Here is a 15,700-nt window from a genome sequence, read left to right on the forward strand (position 1 = left end):
TTTAGATTTTTACTCATCTCAGTATAGCAATACAGTTTGCTAAAACATCATCATTCATTCACACACGCGATTTAAATTTAAACTGTCTTTTTTGCGAGCTGTGGTAAACAGCGCATCTCTGCCGTTCATTCATTCACAAAACAGAAACGCGATTCACGTGAGAAGGAAAAAAACTTACTACAGTATTGCTCAGCTCAGTCGGATCCTTGCTCCTCGATATACCCGCACTTCTGAGGGACATTTTCCATTATTATTATTCCTCTCAGCGCTGCGAGACGGTGTAAACAAGTAATGATCTGAATAAACTTGTGTTTTCTCGAGCTGATGTGGGCGTTCACAGGATTGCATCATTCATTTGCGTTTGAATAGCGCGCGCTCTCCGTGGGCGGAGTCACATTATTTTTGAATGAGCTGAGATGAGCTCGACTGGAATCGCTCTCTTTTAATACAGATTTCACAAGATGAGAATATTTGTTTTTTATATAAATTACTTCATTTAAAAGAAGAGAATTCAAGCTTCATGCCTGTGTGTCTGTATGCCTGTTTGACTGAGTATTCGCTCAGTTATTGTTCATTTTCGGACGCGTTTCAGAATGGACTTCACTGACAGAGAGAAGGCAGAACTCGCTTCGTGTTTATTTTTCTTTATTTGGCAAAAAGCACAACACTTTGTTTTTATTGTGAGTATACACAAAAATAATACACATTTAACAGAATCGATTGATGTATGAAACTCCTATGGAAAATCAAAGTCAACAGAGTATTTATGAGTTTATTTTACACTGATAAAAAAAAAGTGGTCGGCGATACAGCCGACCACAGGGGGTTAATGCAAAGAGTAGCTCCTAGTGACAAAATTCTAAGAAAATTCTTAGAAATGTGGGCGTTTACTCTTCAAATTGAAGAAAAAATCCTAGTAAAGAAAAAAGTAATTCAGAAAGCATCTTAACCCTTAAAAGAGGTCTTAAGGTCAAAATTGTTAGGAGCACGGACGAGGACTTTTAAGAGGCTTAAGAGTTTCTTTAGCAGAGGAGAAAATGGCAGAAAGACGAAGAGGGAGAAGAAATGTGTTGCAGACAATGGATGACAGTGAGTTAATAAGACACTATAGATTAGATCGTGCAGGGATCATGTTTGTGACTGATCTTATTAGAGACACGCTAACATCTCCGACACAGCACAGAAATGCCATAACGCCAGAAATGAAAGTAATCACTATTACAATATTTGGCAACTGGGAAAATTCCATGTTTGATACATAAAAACCAACATTCAAACCACCACTTAAATAGACATGCCAGCAATCAGTGTAATTCGAAAGAGTGGAACAATTTTTATCATTCTAAGCCAATCAAATACCTTATAGGAAATTAACAGCATGGTAAATATAAAAAAAGGATTTATATACACATATATAATGTGTGTGTGTGTGTGTGAGAACTGTCAAATAGGAAAAATTACGCATGTAATTTCAAAGTGAAGGCTTAGATTAGACCCTATACTTAAAATCACTTTTTTTCCCCTTCTTGGACAACCAACCAATCACAGTCGTCAAAAGATTGTGTCATACATAGCAACGGGGTCAACCCCGCCTCCTTACTAAGATGAAAGTTTTTGTCTTTTCCTTACTCAGAGTTGCTCTCAGATCAGTCCCGAATCGCTTTTAAGCTAAGACTCCTACGTAAAAGTTTTTAAGCTAAATTAAGAGTTTTCTGAGAGGATTCTTAGAATCTTTATGAATACGGGCCCTGATGATTTACACTGGAATAATATCTCACTATTTTTACTGTATTTTTTATCTAATAAATGCAGCCTTTGTGAGCAGAAGAGACTTATTTCTAAATTTTAAATAGTGTAACACTTTTATTGTCACATGATGACAAATTAAAATGCGAATTAAAAAGTCAAAATTTGTGATTAAACAGTCTGATCAAATGACAATGGTCAAAGTTGAGCACATTGCATTGTTGGATACAGTATCTCATGCAATGTGCGCAAAATGTAGTAGATAATCTGGATGTTGCATGCGTACATAATATACTGTGTATACACTACATACTACAGTATTTAACTGTGTCTCCTCTCGTGTGTCTCCTCCTCTCGTGTGTCTCCTCCTCTCATGTGGCTCCTCCTCCTCTTATGTGGCTCCTCCTCCTCTTGTGTGGCTCCTCCTCTCGTGTGGCCCCTCTCATGTGACTCCTCCCCCTCTCGTGTGACTCCTCCCCCTCTTCTGTGACTCCTCCTCCTCTCCCCCAGGGCGGGGCTTATATTCTACCGTAAGGGTGTGCGCTCGCTGGATAAGAAGGGTAAAGAGGTCATGTACAACCTGGAGGAGAAGGTCAACTTCTCTGTGTTCCCTTCGCTTCAGGGCGGCCCACACAATCATGCCATCGCTGGCGTCGCCGTGGCTCTCAAACAGGTACCATATATTTACTCTATATTCTATATTTCACTTGCACAAGGTGCTTAAAGTGCTTGAATTTGACGTTTTGAAATGTAAGTCCTGGAAAACCCTTGAAAACGGCCATATTTATGAAGAGGTGCTTGAAAAGCGCTTTAATATTTGAAAGACAATATATGTGAAATTAGTGTTTAATTTTATCGATAAAACAATCTTTTCACACAAAATCATCCCGTCTGATATAGATATAAAGCCATTTCACATGGCAATGAGTGTGATATTGTATAATAGATACAAGTATATGATACAGCGTTCATCAGGGACGTGCACAGGGGGGTTGCTCAGGTTGCCCGGGCAACTGCCCATATGCCCTTCTCGACTCATGTTGCCCTTCCGAGAAAATAAAAAATTCGTACAATGGATGCAGAATTTCACGTAGGCCTGGATAAAAAAATCTAAAAAAAATCGCAAAGCCTCATTCACTTCCATTCGGGCACCGAAAGTGAAAGTCAGTAGGGGAAGGGCAAACTCTGTTTACGTGGCTGCAGCGCTGCACGCGACCAGTGTAGCAGTCGATCATAGAGGTACTTCTATACTCTTTGAGTCGATTCTGTTCCCTACCGGAATTCCTTACGAATAGTTGCCCAGTTACCATACGTACCATCAGAACTGAATACGAGCAGAGAATGTCTAATATGGCGAGAAGTTTCACTCTCACTACACTTCCGGCTTTTGAACTGGTTGCAGTTCCACTCTGATTCCATATGAGGGCGCTCACAGGACGAGTGCAGAATGAATGGAGGTCAATGGCGGTATACCCCTCAAAATCCACTTTTCTCAGGATATAATTTTTTGTCTAGTAATTTGAATGTTGTATTCGAAAGGAGATGCAAAGAAATTACACATTGCTGGGTGTTAGATTTTTTAGAGTCACTTATTTGCTTTAAAAAAGTCTTTCAAAATGTCAGTGACGTCAGAATGCTGACGTCATTAGCAGAATGCTAGCGTGTTATGGGCAACAACAACTCAACCTGTAAGAAATCAAAACGACATAAGTACTCGTTCATTCAACTTTCGACCTAAAACCCATGTTGAACTTGCAAAATCTACAATCACATCTGAGATTTCTCAACGGCAATCGGGTGAAAGAGACAAATTTAGCCGTCTAGCCCCATTGACTCCCATTCATTTTGCACTCATGGCAAGCGCCCCCAGTGGAACTCTGGTGGTACTACAACCAAAATTCGGTACAATAGGGCTTAATAGGGAGTGGACAGGCTCTCCGTAGACGGGCTCTGATACGAGCAAGAACAGCACAACTGAATGTACGGGAAGCCAAAAGGTTAAAAAAGGATTGTATTTTTTCCCGAAATTTAAGCGTTTTTTATTAGAAGCGAGTTTTCCCCCATCTGTCAATTCAATCCAGATTATTTCTTTTAAAAAAATTAAGAAATACAAAATAAAAAAATTAAAAAAACAATAAACAATAATATGAGGAACTCTTTTTCTCATGTGTAGGCCTATTTTGGTGACATTTAACATATTGTTAATACATATTGTATACTGCTTACAAAGTTGTATATCATAAACCTGTCATCTCTGACGTTTTGCAATCTTTATAAATAATAATAAGATCATAATATGAGGCATTGAGTTACAGGTCTGAGCAACTGCCCCTCAAAATTCCTGTGCACGTCCCTGGCGTTCATTCTTCAGGTCAATCATATGTTCATGTGAGAATAAATCAGTTTGAATAAGGAAAGCGATATTTTTGTCATCGTATCCTTTCAATGGTTAAAGTTACACAGTCATTGCATGTGCTGCACTTTATTTGTACCGTTTTGTTTTATTAGTTTATTTTTTATCTATTTGCTTTTTTTAGAATTTGAAAGATAATAAAGATATTGTTTGATAAGTGAGATCTCTGATTGTAGTCTTTGAAAACCAAATAAGTAGTGCTTGAAAAGTCCTTGAATTTCACTTTACAGTGTCTGTACGAACCCTGTTTGCAGTGTATTAGTTGTTCATACGCTGATTTAAATCCTTCCGCGTCTGCTATTCCGTCTCATCTTCTTCTGAACAATGGCTGGTGCACTTGGGAACTCATTTATGGGTTTTGATAATTGATGGCTCTTCGTTCGCTCTCTCTCCAGGCCACGACGCCCATGTTTCGCGAGTACATCGCTCAGGTTCTGAAGAACTCCAAGGCCATGGCCGACGCGCTGCTGAAGAAGGGCTTCACACTCGTCTCCGGTGGGTTTTTACACTGTGAAGTCAAGCTTCTCTTTCAGGGGTCGGAAAATCACTTGTTTATCTGACTGTATGAAGACTCACCGATCAAAAGAACATGTTGAAGAAGCTCCAGTTCTTCTCTATATCAGAGTCAGTGTTCCTGAACTCCTGAAACGCCTCCATTGTAGTCTTGAGTTTCTTCCGGGAACGAACACGTCACAATATTCCTCATTATAATAATTCATACGCAGAATAAAGGGGCGGGGCCTGGTTGAGTTAGTTAGTAGTGTGTTAAACTGGTGGTTATGGTAAAAGGGGCGGGACATTTCCCAAACACACTCGAAGCGATCGACCAATCACAACACACTGATCCAGCCGACCAATCAGAGCACAGTGGTGTCAAATTTCACATCTTATTGCTATACTGTTATATGTGCTCAATAGTGGATGAAGAAGAAGAATACTAACAGATACAATAGGTGTCTTTGTACCTTTGGTTCTTGGCCACTGTATATTAAAATGAGATTATCCCTTAAAACTCATCTTTTATCACCAAAATTACATATTTAAAAGTTTTTTCCCTTGAAAAGTGCCTTAAAATATCTTGAATGTAACTCGACACCCTTGCCTCATTTAGTATGCGCGGTTCTATGGATATGCAAATGAGCCCCGCCTCCACTCACTCACTCAGCTCAGAGATCCACTGGTTGACGATCACACGTTGATCTGATTGGTTACAAGGTAGTTTGTGACGTCAGAAACACCAGCGATTTCAAAGCGTGTGTTTGAGACTGTCTTTGGTTCACTGCAGTTTTAAGGAGGAAATACTCAGCAATGCTGTCGACTTATGAATTTACACATGGTTTGTGTTAAAGCATATTAATAACACCACATAGACACATAAACAACATTAACTGATTACAGGGGGACTTTGAGTGAACGTGTGAAATCAAGCCGTGAATCAGCTGTAGTTTTTTCTGACACATATGCAAAACTAATTGAATGCCTGTATGTGTCTCTACACATCTGTTCGCTCTCTATATCACCACACATGTTGTTGTGCTTCCGTTCTGTGTCTAAAGCAGCTGCAGATCATTTTCACCAGGTTTAATACTGAGAGACGACGATCCAACGGCTGTTAAACTCATGACGTCAAAACTGACTCAGTTTGCACTAACACACTAAACATTGAGGTTCTCAGAAGCAGAAGTCGTCATGGTTTGGTGAACTTCAACTACAAGTACAATTTCAAAAGAGAAATCCTTGATAGCATTTCTATGACTTTACAAAAGAGGAAAACATAAAGAAAGAGAGATTGATTACGTTGATCAAAAGAGAAAAATATGTCAAATTTACACTCCCACTGCAGCGTTAACTAGTCTTCTGTCATTTAATGCCAAGATGATATCACACAAAGTATAGTGCTATACATGGACTTTGCTTTTTTTACAAATGAAAAACCTTGCTGGATTTATGATGTTAATAACTGCATCATCACAGTCTGTGAATAGGGTCCGTTAATGTCTCTGCTCTTATTGTTAAAGAATCATCAGTGACGTTATTCTAAAGAAATAGTCTAATAATCGAATAACTTCTGAAGCGGCTTTTCATGACGTCATCATCCTTCAAATAGCGACAATTTTACAGTTCAATCAGTTCATCAGGGAGAAAATCAGGTCTCCTGTCTAACAACTGGAAGTAAAATGAGTATTGAAAAGTAGATTTTTTTTTATGACTTAGTCTTTGCACATTGGCTTTTTAAACACTAGGTCTGTACTTACACCTACGTCACGCTTGACCTTTCAACATGATTACGTAATGTGTGTCGCATCACAGCTAGTGCAAGACCAGCATTTGTAGTTAAAAGTATAAAAATATTTATTTTGTTATAAATGTCGGCTGGTTTGTCTAGATAAGACTCTTATTCCTCGGCTTGATCGTGTCGAGACTTTGAAGCTGCACTGAAACTCACATCTGGACCTTCGACCCGTTGGACCCCATTGAAGTCACTATATGGAGGAACATCCTGGAATGTTTTCCTCAAAAACCTTCATTTCTTTTCCGACTGAAGAAAGAAAGACATGAACATCTTAGCTGGCGTGTGGGAGAGTAAATTATCAGGAAATGTTCATTCTGAAGTGAAGTAATGCTTTAAGTGTCTTGTGTTTGTGTTGTGCATGTTCAGGAGGAACCGATAATCATCTGGTTCTGGTGGATCTGAGGCCTCAGGGAATGGACGGAGCACGTGCAGAACGAGTTCTGGAACTGGTGTCCATCACGGCCAACAAGAACACGTGTCCCGGAGACAAGAGCGCGCTCACGCCTGGTGGCCTTCGACTGGGTGAGAAACACAACACATGCTCAAATAAAGCTCACACTAGCTGTGTTTCCACTCAAGGCTATGCCTTTAACTCGGAATACTGCAAAAATCATGTGCGAATAAAGCAGCGTTTCCATCCCAATGTGTTCAAGAGAACAAAATCATCACTAAATATCAGTAATAAACTAAGTTTCTGCAGTCGGCTGTTTCTCCCTCCATCATAAACGAGTGTGTCTCAGAGCGTCAGACGAAACACAGTAAACGCTGTCATGTTCTCTGGCGTTCGGGAACACACTCGTGTGTGTGAGACGCTTCTGGAGGGAGTTACACCACATCATTCTGATCACACACTTCCACTCCGGCATTTCAGAAACACCAAACCAACATTAGAGATGCTGCAACGCCATTGGTCCACTGGTTACTCCAGTTATCCAATCACAGCTGACGCTGAGGACAAGTCCCACATCAAGGGATTTATTTAAAATGTTATGTGCATCTTGCTGTTTCCATATAGTGTTTTTTTTATGCGATATACCAAAATTGACATAAAAATAGGTGTATGGAAACATAGCATTTGAATGCATGAGTTTTTTATGTGCATTTTTAAGATTTTATGGTGTTTTTTTAATGCAATATCCCAAAATTCAGAATAAAAATAGGTGTATGGAAACATAGATCTTGAGTGCATGAGTTTTTTATGCGCATTAAGATTTGATGCGCATCTTGACGTTTTTATATGCAATATCCCAATATTCACATAAGATATAGTTGTATGGAATTGAGTGCTGTAATTCATCTTCTTGTATCCCAGGAACCCCTGCGCTCACGTCACGCCAGTTCAAGGAATCGGACTTTCATCAGGTTGTGGATTTCATAGATCAGGGCATCAAGATCGCTCTGGACGTGAAGACCAAGACCAGTGAGTAAACCAGTAATTCACTGGAAACCACCTGAATAAACCATACAGTGTTTGAGTGTTTGCCTGACAGCATTACAGTGGGGTTTTTCTACATTAAAAGAGAAAAATACATGCAGGAAAACAGCTTACTGTTCTGAAGTTTTCTCTTACAGTAACCCTTGTGCATCAATTAAAAAAAGTTATAATATCCGTATATCCGTGTCAAAAAACTGTCATAAAAAAGAATTGTTATAAGTGAAACCGAAAAAAAAGTTAGGTTTAAGTTTATGAAAATGATTTATGAACATTATTTTATATAAAATGTATATTTTATGAAAGATGTTGTAACTCTAAAACTGCTAGAAAATCAAAGCCATAAATCTAATTAAGTTATGTTTCCAATTTGAGGATGATATCTAAAAAAAAAGAGCTTTCAGTGAGATTTTGTTTGGACGCAGAACTCACTGGGACAAACAGTGGTTGGGTTTGTGATTTGCAGTAGAGTTTTTCTCTCTCAAATATTACAAGCACACACACACATTTTTTTATTACACACATACAAACCACACTCTGACATCCACACCAACACACCCACACAATTATCACTGCATAATTTCTCCAATTGGCTCTATAATGTTCCGAAGCAGAAAACAGGGATAAAGTGAGTATTTACCTAATAGGCCAAACCTGAAAATATGACACAATCTGGAAAAAAATAGTACAAATTACAATTTTGAAGCCTTGCCAACAGAATGAAAGCTTGTTAACAAAGATTGCATCATTTTATAGTTAAATGGCCCTGGGATTAAAAATTGCATTGGGTTGGGTTTCAATGGGGACATTTTTGTCCAGAAGGTCCTGAGAGGAACTATTCTGTGTTACTAGTGCAAAATAGATTTTTTTAAAGGAAATGAAGGTGAAATAGTATAATTCCACTAAAAATACACACCTGTGCCAATTTTTATGCAGTTAGCATTAACACAGGCAAAATTATAACAAATTTAAATAAATAAAAAACCTGAAAAAGACAAAAATGTCCATAAGGAAAGGTTAAAACTTTTTTCTTTTCTTTTTTCTTCAGAAAAACTGGCTGATTTCAAGAGTTTCCTGCTGGAAGATGCAGAGACGGTGTCTCGTATCGCTGATCTGCGTTCATGCGTCGAGGCTTTCGCCCGTCCGTTCCCAATGCCTGGATTCCACGACCATTAAACCGGGAGATCTGGGTAAAACGGAGCGGATCAAATGCCATTAACACACGCTTACGAAGAGGCCTATTTTTCTTTATTTAGCTTTATGATCAATTACTACTATATTAATCATTCACTGAAACTAAAAGTCTTAAAGTGACCAGTAGTGCATGTAGGAAATCTCCCAATCCCCTCAAACTAACTCGAACATGGAAGAGTGAAACACTCTGGACAGTATTTGACTATAGACAGTATTTGACAATAGACAGGGATTTGTTCCTTCGGGATGATGTTTGAAATCTTTATCTTCCATATCGAGTGAGGAACAAACAATTCTATAACAGACTAATGATGCAAAATGTTTACAGACTGTGATTCTCATTTTCTGTTCTGCTAAAAAGCTTTTTTTACTCGAGTCTTAGTAGTTCTTTAGCCTTTGATAATGGAAGCTGTTTTTGTAAATGTACAGTAGTGTATGTAAAGACTGTGAACGTCTGGAGTTTGTGTGTCGTTGTCGGATCTCATCCGAGCGTTTACGCCGCAGTTGTGAACAGATGATATTGATAAATACTTTCACGTTGCACACGTCTACAATCTTCCACATTCATTCTCCAGGATTCTGCCTGACAAACATTTTTATCACAACAGGATTCTTTGTAAATGGACAGATCTTTACAAATGATTTTCTAAAACGTCTAATCCCAATAAAATCAAGCCGTAGAAAAATGCAACCCTTTTTGCTGATCCTTTTTATGTGTGCGTGCGTGTGTGTGTGTGTGTGTGTGTGCGCTGTGTGTGTGTGTGTGTGTGTGTGTGTGTGTGTGTGTGTGCGCTGTGTGTGTGTGCGCTGTGGGTGGAGATTATTATTGATCGACTCTGTTCTGATCACAGCAGTAGTTCTGGCCTGTCATCTTCAGTGGAATAATGTGTTTTGAGTCAGAGGATTATTCAGAAACATGCATTTAAAAATACATCTCGGAGTAAATATGACAGACTGAAAGAGCTGCTGTTTAATCAATGGATTAAAGTGAGCATTAAAACTCTGAATCTGTGGAGAGTTTGTTCACGTCAAGTCAAACCCTAAAATCACAAGAAAGAAATAAGTAATTATATTTTGAATGTTGCCTATTTTGACGTTCACTTGCAGATTTCAACACGTAAACTCTTTAAATTAATTTAGTGTGGGATTTACTTTGAAACTGTTTTCACGCAGAAATTGCAAGTACATTTCACAAAAATAATAATGGTAACACTTTACAATAAGGTGTCATTTGTTAACATGAACTAACAATGAACAATTCTTCTACAGTATTTATTCATTTTAGTTCATTTCTACATTTACTAATACATTTTTTATTCATAAGTTATATCTGTTAACATTAGTTAATGCACTGTGTAAAACCAATGAACAATTGTATTTTTATGAACTAACATTGATAAATAACATTAATTATGTTATTTTTTAACCAAATATGGCATAATTGGTATCAGTGTTCTCTGTAAGACTGAAGGAATCTATCAACCCTAGTTTCATTAAACAAATAATAATAATCAAAAGCTATTGGTATTTTTGGAATTTAATTTTAAATTTTTGACCACATGGTGGCGGTGTCTTGAAACTTTGAGTAACTTCAGGGCATAGTGCTGATGACACATAATGTGTTCGTAAATTAAAATATTTTACAACTATTGTTGATGCCCAAAATTCGACTCTGTATGCTGCAATGTTTGTGCAAAACGTTCTATAAGCAAAAAACTTTTTTTTCCATTTCTCCTGACCAGTTGGTGGCGCTGTGCCGAAACACTGCAAGTATCCTCAGGTCATGATTGTGATGACATGTACCAAGTGTCATCTCAATACGTTAAATCATTGCGGAGATATAGCCTTACGTCCATTTTTACGTTCCCTTCGTCAAATTCATTCGTGCATTATTCAAAAATGGTTACGTTTATCAAAAAGCCGACATGGTCTAAAAATGCTGTGAGCTAATTTAGCTGAAACTCAGACAAAACTGTCTAGGATGAGTTCGGAAAAATTCAAAATGGCGAAAAAATTTTCAGAGGCCGCAATCGAATCTTGAGTCACGGAATCAGAAGAAAAAAGAATGTTATTTCGATTCCCTTACGGTTCAAAAATTATTAGCATAAACAATAGTGCAACTTTGAACAGTTGGTGGCGCTGGAGGGATCGAGTTCGAAACTCCAAAATTGCGGTGGTTCATGTTCAGTCTTTCCTCTATCTGTGTGCCAAACTTGATCGTTTTCCCACAAGCATTTCTACAGGCTGCCATGTTTTCTCCCAATCCGTGAACGAAGGCATCATGAGTGAATCCCGCTGTCAGCGGTTCGTGTCGGAGTGTGTGTTTGCGCTGGGATCTCGGAGATGAGCTGAGATGATCGGGAATCCTCTCTCCCTCCTCCTTCTCCTCCTTCAGGCACAGACAGGCACTAATTTGACAATAAATCAGCGAGGGACGGATAGACGACAGCGGTTGCAATTAATTGGACTCGTTTATTTGGAGTGGCACGTCTGCGTTTGAACGCGTGTCATAATTAAAGCCCTGCAGGACCGTGATGTGGCGTTACGGAGTCGATGGCTTAAGTGGCGTTTTAGAGTCCCATTTAAACTCCAAACAATGGCTAATGTGCCGTAATCATCTCATAATAAAGTGTAAGTGTCTGTTATAGAGCAATAACAGTCCCGTGGAGAGATGAGGAGGAACAAGCTTCACCCATCAGTTAAGAGCCTGACAGACCCCAAGAAGAACACACACACACACACACACACACTGCATTACTGTACTTAGAGGAATAGTTCAGCTAGAAATGAATATTTGTTCATCGTCCCTCATTAGTTTTGAAAAGTGTCCATCGGTGCCGGTTAATGCGGGTTTAAAACATGAACGTTTGTTTCTGCCGTGTACAGAATAAAAAACTAAAAAAGGTGATTGTGACACTTTATTTCACAATTCTGGCTTTTTTATTTCACAATTCTGGCTTTTTTATTTCACAATTGCGACTTTAGAACTTTATTAGTCACCGTTCTGAGAAAAAAGTCTGATTTGTGAGAGAGTCGTTTTATTCCCCAAGCATCCTTAGGAACGACATCAGAAGGAATTTCATTCTTTCCTTCATTATTTACATGATTGTTTTGCTGTAATTTCCTCTAAAATACTACAGACTGAGTACTTACTCTACATTTTCATGGCAAAAATCATTTTCGATCATTTAGTTTGTTTTGGGATCATATGAACTAAATATCTATCAGTCATTCTGCTTCATTCACCAGTTCATTTTGTCTCTAAAGCTAATGGAAACAAGTTTACCTTTAATATTAAGGTCAGCATGAAAATGAAGTCTTTTCTTCTCTATTGTGCCGGATATATCCGAGTGAAACGCTTCTGGAACAAGAACAAATGTGGGCGGGGCTTGATTGTGTCTTTGGGGAATTGATTGGATGGTTGTGGTTTGCTATTGGCTGATCTCATGTGAGTGACAGGTCGCCCCGCCCACATCATCAGAGAAGAGAAGAGATGCTGCAAGAGGAACTTATTCTGATTCAAGATTATTAACACAATAATGATGTGCACCCATAAATCATTTAGAATAAACTGTAATATTTCTTGAAAAACGTTGATTTCACAGTGACATTAAGTACAATTTAATATGGGAACTACTTTGCTTTCACTGAAGTTTGCTTTTGTCTTGATACTTTAATATTCTGCCTCAGGTCTGTGTACATTTGACAACCATGCAAACACTCAATTGTGTTTGTTTACACCTGAGCTGAACACACACACACACACACACACACACACACATATGTCTGGTAAACAGATTTTCACACTGAAGTCTCAGCTGTGACCAACAGCTCGAGGAAGCTGTTCTCACTTCACTCTCTCAAACACACACTCTCACATTCACTCACAAATATACACACACAAACACTTACTCAGTGACACACACATTCACACACTCACTCTCACAGACACTCACTCACTCACAAACACACACACACACACACGTACGTGTGATGCAGACCACGGAGCTGGAGGCCAGAACTAACTGTGCTGCTTCTCTCACCGTGTGTTTGTCATTTCATATACTGTCTTATTAAACAGGACCCTGTAGAAACAACCATTGATAATTAAAGGAGTAGTTCAGCCAAGAATGAAACTACAAAAAACTCCCTAACAGTGTCATATACCACTAGTCCGTGGGACTTTATTCCAAAACAAAAGTTGTAAAGTCTTACTGCGGCTCTCAGATCTGATTTGTGTTGATCATGGTCTGTAAATGAGCTGCGTGAACATTCTGCTGAACATTCTGCTGAACGTCTGCTGAACATCTGCTGAACGTCTGCTGAACATCTGCTGAAGGTCTGCTGAAACGTCTTCCAAACGTCTGCTCAACGTCTTCTGAACATCTGCTGAAACGTCTTCTAAACGTCTGCTCAATGTCTGCTCACGTCTTCTGAACGTCTGCTCAACGTCTTCTGAACGTCTGCTCAATGTCTGCTCAACATCTTCCAAACGTCTGCTCAATGTCTGCTCAATGTCTTCTGAACGTCTGCTCAATGTCTGCTCAACGTCTTCCAAACGTCTGCTCAATGTCTGCTCAACGTCTTCTGAACGTCTTCTGAACATCTGCTGAAACGTCTTCTAAACGTCTTCTGAATGTCTGCTCACGTCTTCTGAATGTCTGCTCACGTCTTCTGAACGTCTGCTCAACGTCTTCTGAACGTCTGCTCAATGTCTGCTCAACGTCTTCCAAACGTCTGCTCAATGTCTGCTCAATGTCTTCTGAACGTCTGCTCAATGTCTGCTCAACGTCTTCCAAACGTCTGCTCAATGTCTGCTCAACGTCTTCTGAACGTCTGCTGAACATCTGCCCAAACGTCTTCTAAACGTCGGCTAAACGTCTGCTCAACGTCTGCTGAACATCTGCTCAACATCTTCAAAACGTCTGCTGAACGTCTCCTAAACGTCTGCTGGACATCTTCTAAACGTCTGCTGGACATCTTCTAAACGTCTGCTGGACATCTTCTAAACGTCTGCTGAACGTCTGCTCAACATCTACTCATGAAGAAAGAGTCAGAATGAAGTGAGGGTGAGTAACTGATCACTGAATCTTCATTGTTTGCTGTTCTTCCTTCAAAAACTGATTGTGATTTTCCTTTATTTCAGACGTAGTGTCTAGTATTTCTAAATTCACAACCTCATCATTTTGATTTCATACTGTTATTAGAATCACGATGCTGCAGTTACAAGTTATGATGAATGCAGTTACAAGTTATGATGAATGCAGTTACAAGTTATGATGAATGCAGGTAAGTCAAAAAAATTTCTAAAACTAGTTTTTCATTTGTATAGCTGTTAAGGTTTTTCAGCATGTAATTGATATTTACATGCATCTCCATCACTATGTGTTATATTGTCCAGAATTCATCAAGATGCTTGACTTTAAAAAGCATCATTTCAGCACAAAAATTATTTGCATTCCACATAGATATTAAAATGCAAGCTAATTTGCATATTTGGTTCCTAGTTATTTTTTTGTTCTCTAAAAAACAAATTGACAGACATGTAGATCTTTTCAGTCACTACTTGTTTGTTTGTTGCATGATATTCCCGAAGGGTGTTTATCTGAACTGAATAGAGACTTATATTTGGATATTATGCTGCTTATATAACAATGGAGAGGTGAATTTCATGCATTGTTTAGTTCAAGTAATGGATGAGCATTTACAGCTGGTCTTGGTCATTAATCAGTGTGATCTTCAGATGCTCACACACATAAACACACGGCCGTCACGAGTCTCTGAACTCCTCGAGCTCCAGTCTTTGTTTGCAGCTCATGTCAATATTACAGCAGAATATGTATTATTTATTTATTTATTGTGATTGTTTCTGTAGTTGTTTGTTATAGTTATAGCGGGACGGTCGGGGGTGTTTCGCTCACTGTGTGTGTGTGTTCGGCCTGTAGATGAATAGCGATACAAAAAATAACAAATGGAGGCAATGCAATCGTGACGGGTCACAGCGCCTTCCGCTTAGGTAATGACGGCCCGTGTGTGTGTGTGTGTGTGTGATTATGCCTCATGCATTTCTTCAACCAACCTGATTACCTGTCAGCATGTGCTGGAGCCTGACAGAAGCAGCTCTTACACGCCGCAGGTGGAGCGTCTGGAGCTGTGTGTGTGTGTGTGTGTGTGTGTGTGTGTGTGTGTGTGTGTGTGTGTGTGTGTGTGTGTGTGTGTGTGAGTGAGTGTGAAGGCAGAGATGAGGAGCATACTCTTTATTGAAGAACTGAATGCTTTCGGTGTGTGTGTGTCAGTGTTTGTCAGTGTGTGTGTGTGTGTGTGTGTTTGGGTACCCAGCTGTGCAGAGGACAGGAGTGATTGCCGCTAGATAACATGCATTATTCTCACTATGCTCACGCTGCCCAGCAATTCTCCCTCCTAATGTCCTGCAAATATGCCCACAACAAACTTACAGGCTTTTCTAAAGGGCCACAAACATTTGGTGTTCGGCGGTTGGACAAAGACGCCACACATTTGTGTTCTCGGACAAATAGAGACTCAAACTGTGACGTGTGTGACAAACACATTTGATTCTCATGTTTTTTTTTTAAGGAATAGTTCAATCAGAAATTGCAATTTT

General features: G+C 39.1%; 1 long non-coding RNA gene and 1 pseudogene across 2 annotated transcripts in view; both read left to right on the top strand.

Annotated features, from left to right (window-relative positions):
* The window catches only part of LOC309491443 (serine hydroxymethyltransferase, mitochondrial-like), a 33,835-nt pseudogene extending 24,066 nt beyond the window's left edge, over positions 1-9,769 (top strand). Inside the window, exons 8-12 of the transcript XR_014211657.1 lie at positions 2,257-2,419; positions 4,555-4,654; positions 6,819-6,974; positions 7,765-7,872; positions 8,933-9,769. The product of XR_014211657.1 is annotated as a serine hydroxymethyltransferase, mitochondrial-like (transcript). The remainder of the gene's footprint in view (positions 1-2,256; positions 2,420-4,554; positions 4,655-6,818; positions 6,975-7,764; positions 7,873-8,932) is intronic.
* A 4,339-nt stretch (positions 9,770-14,108) lies between these two features.
* Positions 14,109-15,593, top strand: LOC309491441. Its single transcript, XR_014203124.1, has 3 exons — positions 14,109-14,322; positions 14,368-15,259; positions 15,314-15,593. It is a non-coding gene; the product is annotated as an uncharacterized lncRNA (long non-coding RNA).
* Positions 15,594-15,700: the final 107 nt, after the last annotated feature.

The sequence above is a fragment of the Leuciscus leuciscus genome (genome assembly GCF_965113295.1).
Source record: "Leuciscus leuciscus genome assembly, contig: HAP1_SCAFFOLD_256, whole genome shotgun sequence".
Classification (NCBI taxonomy): Eukaryota; Metazoa; Chordata; class Actinopteri; order Cypriniformes; family Leuciscidae; genus Leuciscus; species Leuciscus leuciscus.